Source organism: Aphis gossypii, chromosome 2 (genome assembly GCF_020184175.1).
Source record: "Aphis gossypii isolate Hap1 chromosome 2, ASM2018417v2, whole genome shotgun sequence".
NCBI lineage: Eukaryota > Metazoa > Arthropoda > Insecta > Hemiptera > Aphididae > Aphis > Aphis gossypii.
In genome coordinates, this window is record NC_065531.1 from 18,809,633 (window position 1) to 18,835,688 (window position 26,056).

Consider the following 26,056-nt stretch of genomic DNA (forward strand, 5'->3'; position numbering starts at 1 on the left):
AAATAATATTTAAATGACACTGGTTATAGACACTTGCATGTGCACACTTTGTAGCTATTTCAATAAAACCCATTGCAGTATATTATATAGATATAAAATTTGTTAACTCTGTAGTCTATTTTACACTCAATTAACTATTGGAAATATCGGTTAATCAATCAATGTATGTTTTTTGTAGCTTCCAAATGCAATCACTAGTCTAGATACTAGATGTTAATATAAAAAAGTCCAGGAGAAAAGGTCTGAGAAAAAAGTACAAAAAGATAATAAATTTGTAGAATAAAAAGATAGAAAAAATTTACTTATTAAGTATTTTATTTATTTTTATATATCGATTAGAAGTATAGTATAATATATTCTATAGAATGCGCCTAGGTAATTTACAATACGCATAGTAATTAAAGTTATAGTTATTTAGAAATGAAAATATAGATTAAAGCAGTATTTCCCAACCCACATGTATACCGTTTGTTGGTTACACGACTACCACCACCCACGTCCCACACAAAAAAAAATATATATATAAATGTTAATAATATAGTATTATTAATAATAATTTTTATTTAAGGTAATTTTATCATTGAATTTTAATATAATACAATATTGAATAATAAACACATAATTTTTTTAAACTAAAATAATATGTAGGTGAAATATATAGGTATTAAAATTCATTTGTACCTACTGTAGTAGTCTCGGTGTGCTGTTCATTACTCAACTGTATAGACAATCGATCGATACCACATAAACAGTCATAAACGCATTTACCGATACGACAACAAATTTTTCATAATCGTAATAAAATAATATTAACTTTACGAAAATATATTGATATAACCGTTACAAACCTGTGTTCTATATTCTACAATACTTTAGTTATACTTCACATTATTTTGAGTAGATATATCAAATAAAACATATCTTAATCATTTATAAATTGACAGCTAAAATTATTTTCATATATTTCAAAATATTTCGCAGCTTATAGGTTGGGTAACATTGGATTCAAGGAATTTCTCAGTATTAATGCTTTTGACGTGATATTATATAAAATATACAAATACATTTTTCTATTAATTAAGTTTAAATTTCGATAAGTTTCAATATTAGTTTCTCTTAGTCTTCTGGTAAAATTAACTGGAATATTGTCAGAGTTAAAAGCAGAGGGTTTGATTGATTTGTAAGGTAAGAACGAAATAGTTTGTATATAAAGAATACAGAAGTTGCTACTTTTGAGACTATTTTTTATGTCACGAAATTTTTCGAAACTTAATAAGTAATTAATCTTTTCCAAACACATTCAAAGCCAATAAGTAGGTTTTTTAATCACTAATGTAGTAATGTACATTGTATTTAGTAAAAAAAATAGGAAGTAATTACCAATAAGAATATAATAGAGTTTTAATCTATTCTATTTTATTTGTGGAGAGTTAAAATATAATTAAAATTGTTCGGCGTCTAAACGCTGCGGGGAAAAATGACAAAATATGTACATATCAAAATTAGACTTTACAACGAGCTGCATTGCTATCCTAATCACTCGATTTTTATTCTTTTGATATTTTTATTTCAATAGTTATATTAATAAAGGTGTTATAAAGAAAAATATTTAATTATCTAAAATCTCCATGACTACTAAATATTTTGTGTGATATCTAAAAGGTGAAGTACACTATCAGAATGATCAACTAATACGCAGAATAACAATAAAAAAAAACTGTATCGTGTACCGAGTGGGATCGTACATAGTTTTAGATATAGCCATATGACGTCATGGGCAGTATAACTGAAAATCACGTTCATTCAACGTAAAAACAATCGAATAATATCTTTTAAGAGGTTGGTTTTATATACTTTATCTCGGTCAGCGTTAATTTTATTATCAAACAACGATCACATCAAAATATGAGTATATGTTTAACATTATATTTACGTTCCTATAGCACGCTTTATTTACGATCCCATGTGTATTCGAAAAAAATTCGATTGTTTGTAAAACTGTTTTGAAACAATGGAATTAAAGAAAAACGTGTATCTACAATATTATGTTTGTTCAGCGAAAACTTAACTCGCATACTCGGACGTCCGTAACGATTTTCGTACGAACTCGTCTGTATATTTTATATAGGTATACACACAGCGCAACAAAAACGACTTGTTTTCTCAGCAGACGATTTCGCATTGCTATGAGACCGTTCGTTTTATATTGCGTAATTCGATTATCACTACGCACTACGGTGGTTACTATAACACATAAATATATGTATTATACGATATACACAGCGTCGTCGAAATACGAACGGTTTCCACGCTCTAAACGCACTCCGTAATCGAGAGGGGAGGTTTTTTTTATTTTCCCTGCGTATATTGAAAAAAAAAAATGATAAAAAATTGGACATACTACATAATATAATATCATATCTGCGTGTCGAAAACGCAAGTCGAGTCCATCACGCGGTCCACCGATAATATGCGCGCCGGGTACACGCCCCATATACAATTATTATTCTACAACAGCTGTTTTTCGTTATAACACGTACGTATTATTGATATAAAACAATAACGAACAACCTATACTGTATATCCGCGTGTAATAATAATTGCAAGTACACCGGGGACCATCAATAATTATACATCACGCGACGAATCGCATCTGTATTTGGGTGCGTGTGTGCAATAGTATAATATATATAATATAATATATACATTATACTATATTGTATCTGTAAATTGGGACCACGTGCGTGCATGAAAACCAAAGACCCGACTTTTATCGAAATATATTTGGTATTGTTCGGTGGGGGGAGGGGGTACCTACATAATAAAATGTATATTACATACGCGCATGTACATTGTACAATGTAACCCGTTTGAGGTTCATGTCTTGAAAATTAAAAACTATTGTGAAGAAAAAAACGGTCTATTCTCTTGCATATTATATATAGGTAATCACGACGATGATGTTAATAATGATTTTGCGTGGCGTACAGTCACAGTATTCGGTTGGAGAGAGTGCATGTCGTGCACCGAACAATAACAAAAATATATTTTTTTAATTACGACTCGATTCGTGCTCGTCGATTTCGAACGGTTTGTATGTATACTCGGCCCAAAAAGTCTCCTCCTCTCGCCACCGGAACGAAAAGGGTCTCGTGACAAAGTTTTCCTTTTTCGCCAAACGAATAAAGGCTACTAGCGATATACGACTATTGCAAATATATATATATTCCAGTAGAATTTTGAATTGGTCCGCGACGGGCGATCCCAGTGGTGAGGGAGAGTACAGGTCCACCGTTTTCTAAAAGTCTTGATTCTCTTTGTGGGGCCACCGCAAGTGTGTGTCTATAGTTTCAAAAACTGTGCACTTTTGTCGCGACCCATTAAAAAGTTTCCGGACCAGGGGACCTCACGTTTGTCAATGCGCGTGATGTAATTATTATTACGTATATAGTATAAACTATATGAGCACGCACACACATTAATGATATGGTTTTTGAACGATATAATACTACCTATATTATATTCCCGAATTTAACGGTTATTAGTTTTTGCACCGCTATTATCAATTATCATAGATATATAACTAAAATGATGCGAAGTTCCACTTTCAACTTATTCTTTACTGCAGACATTTTAGTACATTCTCCTCTTGTACAATATATATATTATGAAAATATCAATTTTATATGAAAAGAACGATTAAAATGTTCAACGCTGTACATAATATATTTATATTTTCGACGTAAATTTATCTCAAATTGAACGTTAATACATTTACTGTACCTTATGCTATCCGTTGCTATATTGTATGAATAATATTCAATTTTAATAAAATGTCTGATTTGTTTATCATTACAATATACTAATCTCAATAAATTATAAAAGAATTAATTTTTATAATCCACGTCTGTTTTGACGTTATCGTTACATTAATATGATATACGATATTATTTGTATACTAAATAGGTAGTATTAATTATTAATTTCTTTATCTATGTTGTGGCTTGTGAATATGTTTAACATTTACATATATTTGAAACAATGCTTTAAGAGCTTATATCATCAAAAACTTTTAAGATTAATTCAAGTGAAAAGGTTTTTTTTAAATTAACAAACATTCTCAGTGTTCGTGTTTAAGTATATTTAATGAACGATTTTTTATGAAATAATGTAATGCATTTGATTTTACAAAAAAAAAAAAAATTAAATAAGTCATAAATCATAATAATATAATAGGTATATACATATATTTATCACTTTAATAGAAGCATTATTAGTTTTCATATTTTATATACCTTTTCATGATTAACAACAGAACAATAAATTTAAAAAGGGAAAAAACATTTATCTAATTTGAACATTTTGTTGTGTTGTGTAGTGTTGAATAATCAATTATCCTACTTCACAATACTATATAAATAATATATATTTATAAAATAAATAAATTATAGTGTGTAATACCACCTACTCAAAGCTATTATTTTTGTTTATTCAAAATGTGCATAGAACTAATTTATAAGATAGACTATTTTTTTCATAATTGTTAGTATATTATTGTTATTATGAATTCAATTCATGATTAAATATTCAAAATTTATAATAACCAGTTATTTTACTTTTAAATACACGAATACCTTTATATTTTTTGAGTCGAAACTATTTATAAGGTATGTGTTTATTTTTTCTAGAAGCTATGCAAGTATGCCATAAAAAAGGGCAAAACAAATCACCTGTAGACAATAGCTACATTGTTTATACTTTAAAAATATATACAAAAACTCAGCGTTTTATTCAGGTGGCGACATTCATTGGCGCCATAATGGTTTTTAACAAGAACAACGTGAAGTATGCCAAAATACAGCAAATCGCATTAGACGTACCCTTTATATGAAGAGGCTTAGAAAAAACCATGAATTGATGTTCGTAAAAAATGTATATAAATAGAATAGCACATTATTTTAAAAGATAATATAGTTTCTATAAAAGCCTACAAACAGAAACAAAATAATAACATGAATACGTTACATAATCCGTTCCTAAAAAAATAAAAAATGTCTCGTAATAAAAAAAAATAAAAAATCTGTTCATACATAATATAGAGTTAATTAGAAGCAAGTATGAAAAAAAAAATTAAAATGTATATACTTCCGAGTATACACGCATGGATGTCAAGTCAACAACAATAAGCACATTTCACATAAATTGTGTCAAGGAACACGAATGCAAGATTTTAAGATACCACGCCGTATTTTTTACAACACATTTTTTAAAAATACGAGGAAAATAATAGTATACACTATACTATGTATACATATTTAAAAACGCTATAAAATACTGACTTTAATGCGTTTTATATTAGTGTACATTGTTGGTGATTAATGATTATATTGACATTAAGAACGGAGGGTAAAGAAATAAGGGGCTTAAACATTCCTAAAGCATTAATCCCTTAAAAAAATGTCCGATATTTCACCAACGATAATATATGGACAAAGTGAGTGAAACGTTTTTTACACATATATACTTATTAGGATTTAAACATATATGGACTGATAATTCTAATTACCAGTATACTATTTAGTTAAGATAAAAAAACATACTTCAACTAAGACATTGTTCGTTAGGATTAGTTTTATAGTTTTAACAATGACAATTCGTCGTATATGTCGATGTATAATGATGTTACATTTTTGGTGGTTCAATTTTTTTAGTTTAATCATTAAATGTAATAAAAAGTAGGCCAACGTGACATGGCAGGTTTTTAAGTGAAGCATTGTCAAAGTTAAAATATCATGTCAAACATTACCGAGTGACGTATGGGTAACCATGCGAGATTTTCAGTAATTTGACGTATCTCTCAAATCGACATGACAACATAAGATATATGTTATTTTACTATAGGAGTAAAAATTTTAAATGGTATAACTCTATTGTAAAATGTAAAAAAAAATAAGTACCTACTTATATTTAAATTTCCTTAAATGATTAATTTATTAATGTAAGTATATTTAAAAAAAATGATGACAAAACTTATTAAAATATATTTTGTAAGTAATTATAATATAATATTGACAAATTAAAGTAAATATAATACTAATTGATTATTTACATAATCTTTATTTTTCTATAAATTTTAGTTTATATTATCCTATGGCTACGGAGAATGTTAAGTCTATGGAGGTATTAATTCTTATAGAAATTTAATTAATAGCAACTATAGTTACTAAAGTAAATAGTAATAGTACCATTTTTTCATGACTCATGCACCACACAGACACAGTCAAACACATTTTCACCAAATGTCTAAAATAACCTTTGTAAACTAAATTTTTTACCAAATCCAGAAACCATCACTCAGCTAATACATTTTTTTACATTTATTGGAGCTATATAATTTAATTTTAGCTATTATTATTTTACTATGTCTATCTAATTTATTGTATGTAATTAATAGTAAATATTATACCTACATTAAACTACAACCACATACCTACACATAACTATTTAATTTATAATATCTTATAGGTTTAGAAAACGCTATAATAACCTTGCTGTTGATGTGTATTTAAAAATAAATAGTTTTTTATATATCCTTATCCATAATTTATGTTGATTAATGATTCGAAAATAAAATTTAATTGTATTGTATTAAATTGTTATCATTTATTTTTTATGTATGTTAAAAGCTTTTATTTTTTGAATATCAATAAGTTTATGTTTATTGCAAAATGTGATTGCTCATATTAAATATATGAATTACTAATTTTATTGCGTATCTTAACTATGTATTAATTTATTAAGTACCTACCTACCTATACTATGAAGTATAATAATTATAATATAATATTTGTATTTTAATACGTGAGTAATCATAGTAAGACTGGGCACACCTTTGAATTTAAATTTATATAATTAAATTGTAATGCTCAAAAATAAAAACAAACGACTGATAACTACATGTGATACATATGGTAATTTAACTTTAGTTAAACTATGAAGCATTTGTCAAATTATTCCAGCGTATGATTAAAAATGATTAATTTATTATAGTATGCTAACAGCCATTGCGTTGTTGACGAGCGCATACCTCATCATCCTTCATCATTTACGCTGTCATACAATGTATAGAACACGGTATAAAAAACACCTAAGGTCGAACGAACAAATAAAATATTTTATGAAATTATATAATAATATAGTTTGATACTGTCCGGGTAGGTACAATCCGAGTCAATAAGATTAGAGCACAAACACAATTAGGAAAAAACTATTGCGAATGAAAATAGTTATCTGATTCTACGTTAGTTTAGATTTACCTAATACTAATTATATTACTATTTTTATATGATTACCGCGTCTTTCATTATCAACACGTACAAACATAATTTAACTGTTTTTTTTTTTTTAATGTAATTGTAGCCATCATTTAACATCAAAATGTGATAGTGTGAAATCAGAAATATCAATAGATTCGAAGAGTTTTATATTCACACGTGGTTGCTTCTAGGCTTGTGCAATGTTCAAGAATTATTGATGATATTAGTTGTATAATAGTTATAAGAAAAAAATGAATTATGTGTCAATATAATTATAAACATTTTTTAATTTTTACTGTGAGGAACTAACCTAGACATTTGACTTGATAGCTGATAATACTATGTCTGCCGTTCATTAACCACGTCATCCGTGTTCCGGTACAAATGACAATCACCTATTATTATACTAAAATATAATAAATTAATGATTCTGAAGACGTCACGAGTGTACTAAAAAAGTATAATGAACACGCACGTATAAACAGCACGCTAACGATAATAATAGGCACCTATATATAATATTATTAACTGCGACGGTTTGGATGTAAATCGAAGTAACGACAATTCGACATATTATTTTCACACAGTAACAATATTATGCGTTATGCTTTATTATTATTATCATTATTGTTGCACGCGTAACTTTATAGAAGTACATTTTACTGCTTATATTATATTAATATACACACAAATACATAATAAATGTGTAGGTATATAGGTAACCTCCTATCGATATGTACATACAGCATTGTACAGCATAATAATACATATAATAGGTATATATAGATGGACATTCGATACAAGTCTCGTATAATACAGGCCAAACAACAACGACGACGACGACGACAACGACGGTCAACGGCGCAGACGGGCGGTGAATTTTTTTTTCTTTTCGTTTAAGGATGGAAAAAAAAATTCCTCGCTCGGCTCACGCGCACTTTCTTCCGACAATATTCGTCGTAAAAGGTCGTACACGGTTTTGTAATCTTCCCGATGATTTACAATACGGTTTTTGATGAAACACCAGACACGCAGCATTATACCTGTAGTACCTATCTGCCTACCTATATAATAATACGACGAGACGTGTTTGTGTCGTCGCGCACGCTGCACAAACGTATATTTTATTCCAGCGGTATACCGCAGCAATATCTCGTATTTCTGGTGTACGCGGTCTTAACATGTATACGGGTATATACCGGGCCGGTTGTGTAAGCTGCAGCAGTACACCGCTGCACGTACATACGTGATGACCCCGCGTGTTCGGACGCACCATGCAGACAGAAGTTTTTCACATGGACGTATCGAACGCGCGGTGTTTTTTTTTTTTTTTACGATTGTTCCTATTATTATTATTTTTCCATAATAATTATTATTCTTACTGTTGTCGCCGGGAGTACGTATAAATACACATATATACAGATACATCGATGTTTCGTTAAAACACGATTAGAATTGCCGGATGGCCATTGGAGATATATAACGCATATGTAATTTCACGAAAAGAACACCACCAAATGCGCCTGCCCATATTATAATGATATAATAATAATAATAATAATAATATTGTATACAACAGTATATAACAATGTGGCGTACATACCGAACACTGCACACGATCGTGGACGGACGGACGGACGGACGGACGGACATTATGTTATTTTAGTCGCGGCGGGGTCGACCCGTCCGAGGAGGAGGAAACGATTGCACGGACACACCATCTGGATTTTTTGTATTTAATTAATACCATCCGGCCGGAAGGTCGATAAATGGTCGTTGCTCGAATCCTGATCGATTAGTGTAGATTTTTATTTTTATTTATTTTCAAGACCCGACACACGTACCGCGAACATGTTTTTCAAATAGGAAATATATGGCTGGTGCCTGGTATTATACTACCAGATGTAATACTGGTACGCATCCCGTTCGCAGAAATCGTACAACGAAAAATTGTCGTTAGGCAATAAAAAAAAAAAAATCAGAAAAAACCGATTATACCCTATTATATATTTTTTTATCATACTCCATTGGCAGTCAAGCACTAACAATTTTTTTTAGAAACAATCATTGATGCGTATATGAGTATAAATAATCACGTGTGAGTGCGTGCGTGCATTTTTCACGTCATTCTTGTCATTTTTAAAACAAATATTGTTGTTTGGCACACCGGCAACATGGGAACAACGTTAGGAAACTATCGTCATTTTAGTCTCTAGTTAGAACAAAACCGAACGTTTATCGAATGCCAATGGTAATATACTAAAATAGTTCTCCAATAAGTTGCTGATGTCGAAACATTCCATACTCACGGCAATAAGTTTATAATATATAGACATCAGTAATCATAGAATAATAAATAATCCAGTTGAATATTGATTAGCAAGAGAATATTGTTCGGATGAATAATGTAATCACATTATTAATATGATTGAATTTTCAGAGTTAGTATGGGTAAGAAACTATTTTTTTCATTGACCAATATCACAAACAGTTAAGCGATGAAATTATTTTTGAAGGGAAGTTCTATCATTTGTCAACGTCAATAAGTCATTTAGAATAAATATTCTTACATAATTTATTACTAATTATACTAAGTGATTATTAAAAACAAATATTACCAATAGTCGTAATTGTTTGTCTTATTGTCTAGTGAATACTGAAATTACAAAGCTATAATGTTATTTAGTATAAAATATATCTAAACGTTGATTTTTACTTTGAAAATAAAATAATTCATATTTGATCATCGGTTTGAATGTTAATTGTGCTAACAAAAATTTAATAAATATGATGATAATTGTTTATCTATTCATTGAGACTGTGTATATCTAAATAGATACAAACAATGAATGTGTAGAACATTACTAAGTACAAACAATTAATGGTTAGTGATATCATTGGTTAAGACAAACACAAAATTAATAAAGTAAAACTATATAAAATATACTGCGATATGTATAGTTCTCAATAAATTCAAAAAGATTAACGTTATAAATTATAAGATGATAACATTTTAAATTTTATTACATACATTTTATATATTATACATTAAGGACATTATATATATATATTACATTATATATTGATATAAAAATAGAATATTTATTATTCATATATTATGGTCTAGAAGTAATGAATCACATGATATCATTGTATAAAATCAATGATAACATTAATAATATTATTACATCCCTCGCTATAGTAGGTAAATCTTTATAAAATATAAATATAGTAATGGCTATAAACTATAATTTATGATATATTCGTGGTTGATATCAATATCCTGTAGGGATAAATCACCATAGTTTATCTACATTCGATAATGTGCATGTTGTGTTTGATTTTATAGAACTAAAAGAATTTAAAATAGTAAAAAAAAAAAATTTAAAAACTAAAATCATTTCATTCTTCTATAATCGAATACGGTGTAAAGAAATATGTTTAAAGAAATATAATTATTGATAGCTAAAACAATTATTATTTTGATTAGTATATGATGCAGGTTTTAAAATTACCTACCAAGGTAAGGTACCTACCAAACTATTTACAATTAATTATTATTCTAAACATTTAATTTAACTTATCACTTATCAGTGTTGATAATCAAAATGAAAGTGTTGTGTAATATTTAAATACTACTAAGAACATGTACTGAGTGAATAATTTTTGTATTGTAATATTAATAATTTTAAGATAGGAATTGATTGTTATTTAAATTTAAATACTAAACGTATAGTTTTTTGGGATTATATAAAATATATATAATATAATAAAAGCATACTCAAAACAGATAAAACAATTGCTGCAAATATGTATATCATTAAAACAATTTACATGTATACATAATCCGTTCATGTCCTATTTACAATTATGATTATCATTTCGTTCTAAACCATGATTTATTAATTATTATTGACAAACAAGGAATTATTTCAAAATAGTTTTATCTCTTTAGTTTGCCTTTATTATAATAATGATATTCTCTCAGGTACACAACATATTTTTCCAATTAATTACGAGCAAACAGCGAACAACCGTGTCGACATTCTGCTCATTGCTGATAAAAAAAAATGTAAGGGCCGAAAAAATATAAATGAACGTTATTCCACGAGAGTCTGCCAATAGGTTCAAATGTCAAAAAGGCTCAAGGAATTTTATTTTTGAAAATATTATTATTTTCACCTTCCATTGAGTAAATACACGTCATGATGAACACACCATGTATTACGTGAACATAATATTATCGAGCAAATTCATCGGAAATAATTAACACGTTAATATCGTCAATGATTTTACGTGTGTAATGAGTATAGAGGTTGATCCAACTACAGAACGAGTGAATCAATTTTCTAACAATAATGTACCTTAAACGATGGTGCACATCCTACAGACTGATATTATGATATGTTTATAATCTGTTATTACTACTACAATTTGAACTATACGCGTGTTGCATGAATACCATTTCGGTTATTTTCTACCGTCCATATGTTATTATCATTAAACCTCTACGAAATGTATATATAATATCATAAAACGCAACAGGAGTTCTAAAATAATAATTATTAGTATAATTTTCGCTGCGTGTCAATGTAATCTAAGAATAATAATATATTATTTATATAGTACGTATTTCGGCTCGCCAATAACGTCTCTAATAAAATATAATATAATAATACGCTTGTAATTATCAAGACAGCTGCATGTCTTAGTATCGGGATACCAGTTTGAAATTAATGTTCAATAACTTTTTTTTTTAGGTATGATCACTACGATCAACACGTACATATTTTCCCTGGGATAATAATTTAATACCGGATTTTAAGTCCCGAGGTGCTATTTGCTAAACAAGGCCGCTTTACTAATTTAAACATAAAAGTCTTAAGGTAATTTGAAAACGAAATGCCACTAAAAAACTACGCGAACAGTTAAGCTGTAAAAACTATAAATTATTAATCTTTTCTGTATCTAATATTTATATATACCTATATATATTATATAATGAAAAATATTTTTCGTAAATAAGTATTTTTAAACATTTAATGCAAGTTAATTTTTTTTTACACAGAACAATTATGTAAATAATATATTTTTGATTCTACCTGTAAATATAGTATATAATATGTAATTTGGAGAATCCATAGTATGTATATAATATATATATGCAATATGCATAATAAACAATTTCATTTTTAATATAATATAACTAATTCAATTTCTTTTTTTATAATGTTTAATAATTCAAAAATATTATTACTATTTAGTATTGTTAGTATTATATTATTATTTTATTACTCTGCCGGTTCCCCAAAATATGACGTCTACATATTTTTTATTTAATTTATTACATTAATTAATTTTTCAAAGTACCTGATCGAAATCATGACTAATTTAAATTTTATAACTACACTTATTAAACAAGTTTGCACACTCAATACAAAATACATTATTTATATTTCGTGCTAAAAATCGTCTTATAATATTATTTAAATTTTTTTTCTTTTAAATTCTATTGTCGGAAAACTAATTCTCACGCTCCAAAGACTAATATTAAGAATATTTAAGTGAGTAACTTTTTAGTAATTATAATTATATAAAATAGTGTTGTAAAATGTTCATGTTATAAACATAGACACGATAAAGGATAAAACAATTAACTCGCGGTACCTATACATGCCGCATGCGGCTATGCAGTTATTATTTTTAGCGAATTAATAGCAATAAACGAGTTTTGAAGTAATATACAAAACAGTATTAATTAAAAAAGAGTAGTTTATAATTTATACTCGGTTTGAGGTTGATTACCATTATGTATAGGAACACTGAATACACGAATATACGAATGCGCCTATGTACCGAGTAACATATTAAGTGCCTACAGTAGATATATACGAAAACCGGCGATTGGAATATTAAATACACATAAAAATAACGACATACCTGTGATGCGAATATATATAATATATATATATATATATATATATATGTGTGTGTGTGTGTGAAATGGACGCGGAGAGTTAACCCATAATACGTAATGATTTATTATATAGAGAAAATTTTCGACATTTTTGTATAGGTACGTACGCCTGCTGTTATGTGCCTACATATATATCTGAAAATAGTCCAAGTAGGTATATTCTACTTCTCGATTCGACGCCAACAGGCCGTCCCCCATGAAATTTGAATCTCAAAGTTTTTTGATCGTCGGTTGCAGTTGCTGTAGGGAACAGAGATATTTAAATTTTCACAAAATCCGATCAGTGGCGGAAAAGTTTACTGCAGGGCTGCAGGGGATTAATAAATTAAAGCGTCTTTATCGAATTACGATTTCGTGCATTTATCACACCGCGTCAAGCTCGCCGCCAAAACGTGTCTCGGATGTCATAAAAAAAACCTTGAAATCCTTTAAACCACTTTATTTTTTGGTACTGTACACACGCATTATATCGCTCGTCTGTTTGTGTGTCTGTGTGTCCAACTCGCGCCCCTCGCCCGTATATCATTTATACGTCTTGATGTGTATACTCAATATATATACATACATACACGTATTATACGGGTTATACGGACGGACGGTATATTTTGAGTGGTTCGAGATAAGCACGTTTCGAAAACGTGCTAAAGAGGCGTGAGATAATGACGATAATATCGGCGGCATCACTCCCTACTTTCTACCACCTACCACAACGACCATTCAATCGTGATGTTTGCATACCCGGGCGACTGGTGGCGATGCCGCACCGCCACAGTTTCGGTGTCCCCGGCCTACCGCGCCGTTGATATCGTATTTTATTAAATACGATAGTATAAGTCCATTGAAGGCGCAAAGCGATCCAGAATGGCCGCCCCGACATGACAACGAATTCGTCAAGTACACCGGAGATTGTGTTTTCAAAATGAAAAATAAACATTTTCAAAAACCTATACAATAATAATACATATATACACTAAACGTGAAGAGATTAAAATATCGGCAAAAATGTCAAGCCTCTCTGAAGTAACCGAGTCTTTGTTCGCATTATTATATAGTCAGTCATTTGTGTAGATACTGACGATGGGCAATCACGTGAAACTTTTGGAGCACACTCCCTCTATATATATAATACCAGTAAAAGTGGTTAGTCGTAGATTTGTAAGAATAAAAACAATATAGCTGATGTCGGCAGCTTATATTTTATCAATTGTTATATAAGACGTATTATCAACGTGTTATACATTTTATTGTAATATAATACCATACTATATATACTTTTAAACAGACGTATTCAAAAATGTAAAACGACTGCAAAAAATAAGTCTGTAAAGAAATAATTATAAGGATTGATATTTTTCCAATGGCACTTGTCGATCCTGCGTGTGAGTTCTGTACCTCCCAAATGCACACTTGTGGGGACTGGAGTTATATTATACTTATCACAATCATCGCTTTTTACTTTTTACTAATAATGACAAAAATGTAATATATCATATAAGACCGAACACACGCATATAAACAATACTATAAATACATGCACGCGTATCGAAGTCATATTTTATATAATATTTATAGATAGCTACGAGGGGAAAAAAAATCAACAATTGTAATACGAGAAGAATAACAGAAAAAATCTGCGCATCTGCCAGATTTGTAATTTTTTCCCTTCGTTTTCGTTCAATTTTTTCGCACACCAAGATCCGTTTTGATACAGTATATTATATAAATATTATACAGAAATTCCGGACGATGCGTTATTATACATTTTCGGCGTATTCGATTTTGTCGGTTACGCGATATCCGGCGGCCGCAACAAACAATATTATACATAGCATTATGCATATGTATATAGTATACGTTTATGAACTTCGATTTATTTATTTATTCGTTTGTTATTACATAATATTATTATAATTTTTTTTTCTAAGCACATTATACGAATCGAAATGTTCCTCGGTCGACGGATGTGCGGGATGAAGTAATTTATAATTAACGACCGACAATAGGGTTCATTGAGTGCTTTTCGACCTACGCGTAATAAATATACATATAAACATATACAATCGGAGATTTATGTTTAGAATAATAGCTATATGTAGTGTTATATTATAGCAGGCCACAACACAATACGTAGACGGAAAATTTGCCAATTTTTTCTTTCTCGTTTTTTTTTCTTTGCTGTTGACCGAAAACCCCAACCCTGCAGTTTCGCTAATATCGACTAAAAGTTTTTATTTCTACTTCCTTCTTCCAACTACAGATATATCTACTATAATATAGTCAAGTCTATATAATATCTATTTTACGCATATGCATGACTGCGCACGGATAGATTTTATTCGCTCGGACCATAAATCACGCATAATAACATATATAATAATAATGATAATGATAATAATAATAAAATATTATAATATATGCTTTCGTAATCCGTGTATACAATGTATATATTATATTATAAAATCGTATATGTATTAATAATATATCCATCCGCCCAGCAGCGGTCCGAAAGGCGCTGCACACAATGGGCTCTCTTTGTGCAGAGGTTGCCCAATTAAAGGACGTCGCTGCCACTGCCGCCACTTCCATCGCCACCGAACGCCTAGCAGGGGGAGAAAAATTAAACGCACTTCAAATTATAATATTCTACACGCTCACGAAAACATAATATATGTATATATGTATGCAGTAAGAGTCGCGTACCATTTATAACGTTATCGTGCGGCACACCCGAAGGAAGAATTTGTTATTATATATAATATTATTGTACTTTTCCCTTCGGGCATTTTTCATACTACAGCTTTGTACGTGTCTTTTTTCTTCTTTTTTTGACGAACACACGCACACAACGCACATATTATATATATATATATATATACGTATATACATTTATGTCTGTATGGAGCGCATCTGGAGCGTTTCTAATGACGGCTTGACGTTTCACTGGGGGGGAACGGAGTTTTAACGACACTAATATTACTGTGATGTGTGACAAAGGCAAAGAGAAGCGAAAAAAAATGATGTATCTGTGACTGTTTTCCTGATTTAATAGTTGAACGTCAGAAAACGGACGTAGAAAAAAAATACATATTATAAACTCGTGCAACTTTAATAGTGCTATTAGACATGTACAGAAATATATATATATATCTGCCGAAAAGGCGATATACAAAAATGTTATATGCTCAGTATTTTTTTAACAGTTACAAATTGTATCATAATATAAGGTCATTTGGGTACATTTATGTATTTTTTTCAACAACTACAGTATAGTTTAACATATGACATTTATTATACAACTATACCGTAATATTTTATTAACGTACGATAAAAAATAATATCAATCAAAATTAAAACGAAATAAATACCTATCGTTATAATACAAATTATGACAGTAACAAATAAAATTGGTCAACCGAGTCAATATTTGTATATTAAACAATTTTAATATTAGAGATTAGAGATTTATTCATACGATTTTGATATGCTTTCTATTTAGAAGAACAAAAAGATTGAACATTTAAAAGATATTACATGTTTACTATTTCAATATTATAATAAACAAATTTTGCTTTAGTAACAATTGATTAGTTTTTAAGAAAGAGTTTTATTTTTATTACTATTTAAAAATATTAAATTTGAATACGTTTTCAGACTATTAGCACTATTTTTTTGCAATGTTGGCTTGTGTAAGACAGTTTCAACAGAGTCTTAATATATTTTCGTAACATACATTTTATATGCAAAGTACAAACCTAATTTAATTCTAAATGTCAGATAAATTTTTATATTTTTTATGGAATTATTTCCATATTATATCCAGTATTATGTGTATATTATGATATTGAAACATGTATACGAATGGATAGTATAATAGCAATAACATATAATATACAGTCACTCATCTTACACCGTTCGCCTCGACGATTGGTAGTATAAAGAGTTACACGATATTATACGTTTGCATAAAATAGTGATTAATCAACACAAATGTTTAGTCAAAAATAAAATAAAAACACAATAATATCGTACAATTTAGTGGAAATAAATGCACTTCGAACTCTTAATTGCAATCTTGACGCTCATAAAATCAATTTTGGTTGAATAGATTTTTAAAGTAGTTTTTAATAAAGCAAAATTATATGTATACATATATAGGTATACCTATATATCATATAATACCAGAATAACATAAGATTAGTTTAAAAGTCTTCAAAATTAATTTTTTCCTCTATTAATAATAGGTGAGGGAAAACACACTTGCTATAGTTTCTATTGTATACGACCTGCAGCGAACTTTATGAATTATATGCGTTATTTATGAGTCTAAAATGGGATATAACCCATAAAGGCCATAAAGTATTATTTCCTGTAATAAAATTCAATATGTTTAAAATTAAAACTGACAACCAATAATGAAGATAAAAACGTATCTAAATAAAACATTATAATCACATGCAAATAATCGTTTGTATAATATAATTTAATGAGTGTTCGAAATATTAGTATAGGTTGAAAATGTAGTCAATAAAAAATTGTACTCAAGGTAATAAATTATTAAATATGACACCATTGAGAGTATAGTCCAAAATATATAATATCGTTAAACAGTATATTTGTATAAAAATCAACAATGACATTGGGAGTGGCATTGATAACCACGATGGGAAGATGAACAAAATGACAGAAGTAAACAGTATGCATTTATATTTGAATATTTCTATTCACATCTTATAGTAGCATAAAAACTTAAGAAAAGAGAGAAAACATATTGTTAAAAGATTCAATATTGTTTATAGTACTCGAATTAGGTCAGCGTTTTTTAAAAAAAAATCTCGTTTATAAAATAAATAGGTAATCGAAGAAAGTTTCAAGTATTGAGGATTATTGAAAAGTTGAGAAATAATTCAAAAAGTTTTCCTCCCCGGCGGAAATCTAACTCATGTGGTCCGGTGTTTTCAAAAGTTTTCTGCAATCTTATGGAAGAAAATATATAAAATATTGGCAAATTACATACATGACCCTCCTTCTTGGAAAACTTTTGAATCAGGAAAAACGGAGCGAATAGAGGTAGACTATACCTATCTTATGATTTCAATAATTATCTTTTATACTAAAACTAATGGAACGAAAAACTTAAAATGTTTTACCGATCCAGTAAAAAATCTACAAATCGATTCGAGCTTCGTGGTCAATAACTTTTATCGTCAAACATAATATTATGTCAAAAATATGAAACCAGACTATTTAAAATTATAGGTATAAAAAAATGAACAATAGTTTTCTAACTAAAAAACGATTTCTTCCAATTCGTTAAACAACGAATATGCTTTAGTATTTAGGAAAAGTATCTCCACTTTTTTTCTCTAATTTATTTTCAATATAGTATAGAGGATAAATATCAATTTTTTTTTTAAATAAAAATGAATTATATATTATATCGAAAAAAATTATCATAAATCATAATATTATAATTTTGTATTTTGCTAATGACCTCTTATTGTTTCTAAATTAATAATAAATTCTAAATGGTTAATCATTTTGTGAATACCTATATGGCTATATCCATGTTGACTGTCTATTCAGTAACTTCTTTATTATGATTGTATAGACAGCAAAAAAATAATCGTTCTTACTAAACTAAAAATATACCTACCTATACAATTTTTACAATTTAAGAACCATGTTTTAATTAAAAGTAGGTATAAACTTTTAATTTTAGTATGTTTTATGTAGTATACTATACTTTAACATACAAATTGAAGGTATTAAATATTAAAATAGAAATTGATTAGTAGGTATATTGTGTATTTGACTACTACCAAACTTTTTTTAGAGATCTTATATTATTAGTATTAAACACTTATAAGTAATAACAATACCAATTATTACACTAAGAGTAATTGTCAATTTTATGTTTTCTTAATATTATATACAATATAGTTTTAGTAAAAACTTAAAACCGTTAAAAATGCAAAATTACGTGAAATTGATAATCTACAATTTGATAAAAAAAATAAGAGAAATTATTTATTTATGTTTATTCGAATAAAAAATGTAAAATAAATAATTAATAAATAAACTATTGGAGTTTAGGGTTTTTATTTTAAATTTCATTCGGCAAAATGGAAACCTACGCGGAATTGTTTCAGGCCTAAATAAATGTGATAATTGTATTAAAACCGATACAGTGCTTCCTAAGAGTCGGGTCAATCACAGCCGGTCAAATGTGCTATGTAACGATTTCACTGTTCTATCGCATTTGATGGGCGTATACCGTTTCCGCTATATTAATATTAATCGTTTCCGCCAAAAGTATGCATGAGCATGTTTTGGGAACTATCCATGTACAAATAAAATGTAGTATGGCGTGACTATGACGATAGACACATGCTCAGCGTTGATATGGGTTTTGGTCTAATGTCAAATCCGCCCTAATTACACACACACATATATATACTATACGAATATTTAATATTATATAATATGTAGTATGCATATACTATATATAATATAAAACCATCATTTTAATTTTTAATCTTCCCGTGTCAAAATATCAATATTAATTTGATTTTTTTTTTTACGCTTTAAGTATATTAGTCAACTAATTTATCAAATATATATATTTTTTTTAATGAAAGCAAAATCAAAAACTAGATATGGAAATTGTAATACTTGTTTATATCTAGCTTCAATTATTATTATTATTATTATTATTTTTTTTCATAAAGACTGTCGAACGAATCTTGTGATATTATTTTATTATGATGATATTACGTAATGTATAGTATAATTAACTAAGATTTACATATTTTGTGGTTATAAATCATTATCGTCTATCGATGCCAGTTTTAATAGATGTGTTGTATATATAATGATAATAACATATTTGTTGAAATATTATTTTTACAACATTTGAAGTTTAAAACAAATAAATGATACTTTTTTTTTAATTTACATAATAAAATACTGTTTGAAACTCACACAAAAAAAAAAAAAAAATTATAAGCTTTAACTAATATTGACTGTAGATGGCATTTGTATTGCATTTTTGAAATTCAATTTTATTGACAGTTGTCGCTAAGCATTGATGAATATTATAATAAATATTTGCCATTACTCATCGTTAATATTTGTTTAGTTATATTTTTAACTTAAAAATAATTCAAAGTATAGTGATTCATAATTTTTAATAACACTGCCAGAAATGTATGATATTATGAACATTGCTATAAACGTAATATACAGAATGATTCACCAAGCTCCTTTTTCTCCAATAATGCAGTTATTGAGAATTTAATCATGAAAATGTTATAACAACTTGTAGATATATTTTCAAATTTGTGAGATTGTTTGTATTACTTAACAAAAATCTTGTGGAGGCACAAACTTCCATTTTCTAAAATAACCCTCCTTTTGTACTGTTAATAATTTTGTAGCTGCTTTTCTTGTAAATAAAACTATTTTTAAGGACTATCATTCTTAATATAAACATTGTAATAGCAGAGAAACTAGTTGTTAGGAATTTGAATTAGGTACATCAACATTATTAACAAAAAACTATTCACTTAATAATTTGCAGTAAAAAGGGAGTTATCTTTGAAAAACTGAATTTATTGTCACAAAGCTGCACTCCCTAAATGTACCCAATACAAAAAAATCCCAAGAGTTTGAAAATATATTTAAAAATTCCAAAAATTTAAAGAAATTAATTGCTAAAGAAAAATATAAGGGTAAAAATGTCTAATGAATCACTCTGAATAACATATACATGAAAATTCATAGCCAGAATATACAACAGAAAACATGTTATTGTAAAACTAAAAAAAAAAGGTTTGGTATTAATAATTAATAATCATCAACTGCAGTTATTGCTGTTACGTATTTCCGTAAAATTTAATTTTAATTTTGTATATTAGTAAAGCGTTATATTTGAAATAGTAAAAGAACGCATATTTTTAATTTTTCGCACCGAACAGTCGTGATGTATTGTGAATAGTGAATAAACAATGATAAATTGATAACATTTTAAATTGTATTTATTTTTAACGTTCCAAAGTCTGCGGAACTCTCAAATGTCTCAAAAAAAAAGTTATTAAACATACTACACGTCACACGTGTATCTATATCTACATTCTACTGACGTTTGTGGAAGCGCGCAATTCTCGTACATCTGTTCGTCAACAAAGTAAACACACGAACGTCTTAGATAATATTACCTACTAGTGTCATTTGTTAAAAGTTATTTTTCCCGTCACGTTATAATTTCGCAAACGTCAGAGAAGAATAAAACCGTCAGCACGCTATATAACACCGCGAGAGACCATCACGAGACCTATGAATACACGTATATGTATATATATATACGTGTATAATTTGTTCTGTAGCTGGAACGAATATCCGACGCGACGCACGTGTGAAAAAAATGTCTCTGTCAGGGACGAGAAAAATGTCATGGGTGAGAAAAATTCAAAGAAGAAGTACAACACACATACACATATTATATTATACATATCATATATATAATATATGTATGTGGTATATAGTCGTCATTAGCCACACCTCAATTTAAGCGTTTGAATAATATAAATGAGGTGTAGCAAGCCAAACTATACACGCCTTCATCGTCTATTTTTTATTTATATATATATACTTGCATTCATATAATATTATGACGTACTCTGTTAAGTAATAAGTTCAATTAATTTTATCAAAACCTTCCATTTACTGGTCGAATTAAGTATGTTCCCAATTCACAAACGATCATTGATTAAAAATTGTTATTTGGTTAGTAAATACTAAATATAATACGATTTAATTGGGGAGTACTCCGTGAATGATTTCTCAAGCGGTCAGCGACCGTGAATAATGATATTAAAACTATACGTAATAAATTTAAAAGTAAATTATTAAATCATTGCAGAAGTAACAGGTTACTAAGAAACTATAGTAGAGTAAATTTAACAATTTTTAAACATTTAATCGTTATTCATTTATTTTCATATAACTCGATCACAATAAATAAATTAAGTTCAGAGCTGTTCAAAAACAATTTCTCACTCTAATAGGCAATAGCCAATAACCTTCGGTTGATTAACATTTCTAAGAATATATTATTATTGTAGAGTATAGACATATTGTTATACTTTTTTCCCTAGCATATTCTACTGTTTTAACACCGTTCATTCGTAAAACGTATGCACAGTGCATACATAAATATATTATGTAGATGGAAAACTGCTCGAGAAAATTATAACTTTACTGAGGTCTGTTCGTCCGAATAACGTTCAGTATAATCGACCGCCGTGCGTATACAACTTTAACGTGACACAAAATTGAAAGTCCAGGAAAATAATATAATGTTATATGTTGTACTCTATTAGATGTGGATAAAAGGAAAACACAAAAAAATATATTCTATGAACGATGAGTTATGACAATCTGATCAATAGGTATCATTCGATACCTATAATATATTGTACGACCACCCATATCCATATATGTTTAGTGACGATAAACATGCCTTTTAAAACTCTGTGGTTTATGTACCTATCAGCGTAAAAAACTTGTATACCTGTATTTTCTCGTTTTTCGTGTATCATATACTATTATGAATACAAATACAATAACAGTAAAAATCCATTATAGCTAGGTATATAATACTAATCATTAAGTGACATTTTTTACTACAAGAGAGTACTTAGAAATATGTTTTACTCCAGGGAATTAAAAACATTTCGGTATCATAATAATATTATAGTTTAGGTATAATGAACCACAATGGTATTTACTTACGAGTTACGACTATATATTATACTATGATATAATGTCATTCAATAAACACTCTCGCTGTCGTATTTTAAACGAACTCATTGGGTGTACCTACGTCGCATATTATATACCTATGTGTATAAATGCGATTGTCGGTTGTCACACGCGTAGCTATAACGATTACAATACATACATAAAATATCAAAATCGTTTTCGTCGAATAACTTAACACAGTACATATCAATGGAAGTCAGGAGAGGCAAAAAAAATGGTAGGTAACCACGATTGTTGTTGTACACTCGAAAACACCTGAGAAAACAAAAGAAATTCGAAACGTTGCACAAATTGTTATCGGTATATTATTATTATTATTAATATGTACAGACTTTTGGACTTTTTCTGTTGTTATTTTTTTTTTTACGAGAGACGCTTATATTTGTTTAGGATGAATAGAATTATTCTGCTCGCATGAACCCGACACGTTCTGTGATAAATCTAAATATTTAAAATGTATAAATATTCGTCATTATACACAAACGAGGACCCGGGTTAAGACTATACATAATACGAATACATTATTTTATTAAATATTATGTATTTATGTATACAATAGTGTTTAAAAAACGTCCAAAAGAATAAGTATACAACGCAATTTCGTTGCACAATACCGATTTTGTCGATTAATAATAATATTGACGGAATGCCTACATAGGGCGTTTGGTGTGGCAATATTTTTAATTGAAAAATAACTAATTAATCATTTATCATATGGAAACATGTCTTCAAACACATATTGACACGCATATTTTAACGATATAGTTAAACAAGTGGACTATGCATGTAATTAAAAAAATAAATAAATAAAAACCAAACATTTTTACTAAACAAATACATATTATAATTATTATTACAATTATTATGTTCAAGGTCTACACAAAATACCGCTTTACATTTTGATTAAATTGAATGAATAAAAATAGATGGTTTTGTTTTTTGCTAATAAAACTCATAAATACATTAATTTGTAGCTTTAATAACATTATAATACATACAGGTATTTAAAGCTCATAAGGACATGTTCGTTCCAATTTACATACAGAGTTTATGCAAATGTATAAATACAATAAATTGTATATTCCACTCGTGCAACTATATTATATATATTGTAAAATTACCAATTTAAAAACGATACGAGTCCTCATTTTATATAATATTATACATACGTATAAACATAACAACGTATAGACAAATAATAGCTGATACTAAAATGATTGCTTCATTTCCTCGGAAATATAATCGTATATCTGAATAACATTTACAAATATGTAAACGAATTGTGGACATTTTAAATTTATAATAATATATAGGTAAATATGTTTATGCAAATTAGTTTCATTCGTCCATTCGGAGTATTTTATTGGGGTTTTTAAGCGTTCAACGGAATAGAAATTTTAAAGTGTTTGTCAATGGTATACCGAGGAATAATAACTTATATATGCACGGACTGCATAATAAAACTAATAAAATAATCGATATTATTCAAACGATGGTAGTTATTAATTGCCTCTTAAAAATGGCACACGGACGCTGCAGGACGGTTTTAAATCAATCCTATTCCAAAATTACATTTCGTTTATAGAAACAGCTATGATTCACACGCGCGTGAGTCCAGAAACACAGATTACGATATATAAGTGATAATGAGTGTAAATCAAACGTTGATATGTAATTGAGAGCGAAAATACCATCGCTGTAATGTTTGACTGGTAGGGCGTTTTCTCTGCAGATGCCTTAAAAGTTAAAAGAACAATTGCGATGTATAACGTACACCGTGTAACGAGAAATCGTTTTATATGATTCTACAGTTGTTTATTTAGTATTTTATCACCGTTTTTTCACCGTATACGTCATGATTAGACGGAAGAATAAATTCGACTGATGGTATAGCAAACGAGGTTATAATTTAGAGAAACGGTTTACGCCAAATTTGCCGACAAACAGACCCAGTTATACAGACGTTACAGTAGTTAATTTTACAAATATTTCCGATTCGCCGACAATGAAATCGCATAGACACAACAATTTGCGACACTGCCGTTGCCATATAACGTTGTTGTTTTGTACGGCAAAGCAGCTTTAATCGATTAATTAACAACCGAAACTAAAGAATATAGTATATATATTTGTACATAGAAAATCTACGAAAACCCGTTTCTATGATCTCTCAATAAAATGGCAATCCCACAGTAATAAATTATTTTCAGTTTTATATCAATCGTTTGTAACTACTAAATTTAAAATTTCCCTTAGATCGATTAACGTTACAGGCACAATATAATATAAGAAAGGAGCAAACGAGGCAAGTCTAAAAACTTAATCTGTAAGCAATGTCGTATTTAGAATTGAGTTGTCCTATTAATTGTAAACAAATTAATTTATTGCCGTAGCTATATAAATGCTTTCGTATCACTTTTTTTGTATACACATTTTTGACCTATTTTACTAGACAGTAAGAGCTAACATAACTATATAAGCTACGAATAAAAACAAAAACAAATTATCGTTACAAACATAAAACATAATTTGCTGTTTAATAGGTAAAATATTATGAAGCATTGAAATATATATATGTATATAACCTCAGCAGGTGATACCCGCAGGAAAATTTACAAAACAACTGGTTTACAACTACCAATATTACAAATCAAATTTGACTACTATTGTTTATTATCGCTTCATTACCGGCTCGTATATCAAATGTGTTACTTTAGGTAACCTAACATCAATAGTCTAGTCTTGAATCTAAAATTCGATTCTCGAGATCGATGTTTTGATGTAGCGTGTATCTAGATAACATCTTAAGTATTGGTAAGTCTAGTACACAATCGATTTATGATAAAAGTACGAATACTTCTCATAATATTTTTAAAAAAATGTTGTATTTTATTGTATTATTATAATCATGTTCGTTGTCGATTTATCGCTATATATAATA

The 26,056-nt window shown here is 28.6% G+C and overlaps 1 protein-coding gene across 3 annotated transcripts in view; it reads right to left on the reverse strand.

Annotated features, from left to right (window-relative positions):
- The window catches only part of LOC114124007 (protein UXT homolog), a 65,401-nt gene that overhangs the window by 6,506 nt on the left and 32,839 nt on the right, over positions 1-26,056 (reverse strand). Inside the window, exon 1 of one of the 3 annotated variants that reach the window (XM_050201679.1) lies at positions 1,934-2,061. The exons of the other annotated variants lie outside the window; for them this stretch is intronic. The gene's annotated coding sequence lies outside the window, so the exon portion shown is untranslated. Of the gene's footprint in view, positions 1-1,933; positions 2,062-26,056 lie in introns of those variants that run through there. 3 annotated transcript variants of the gene reach the window in all.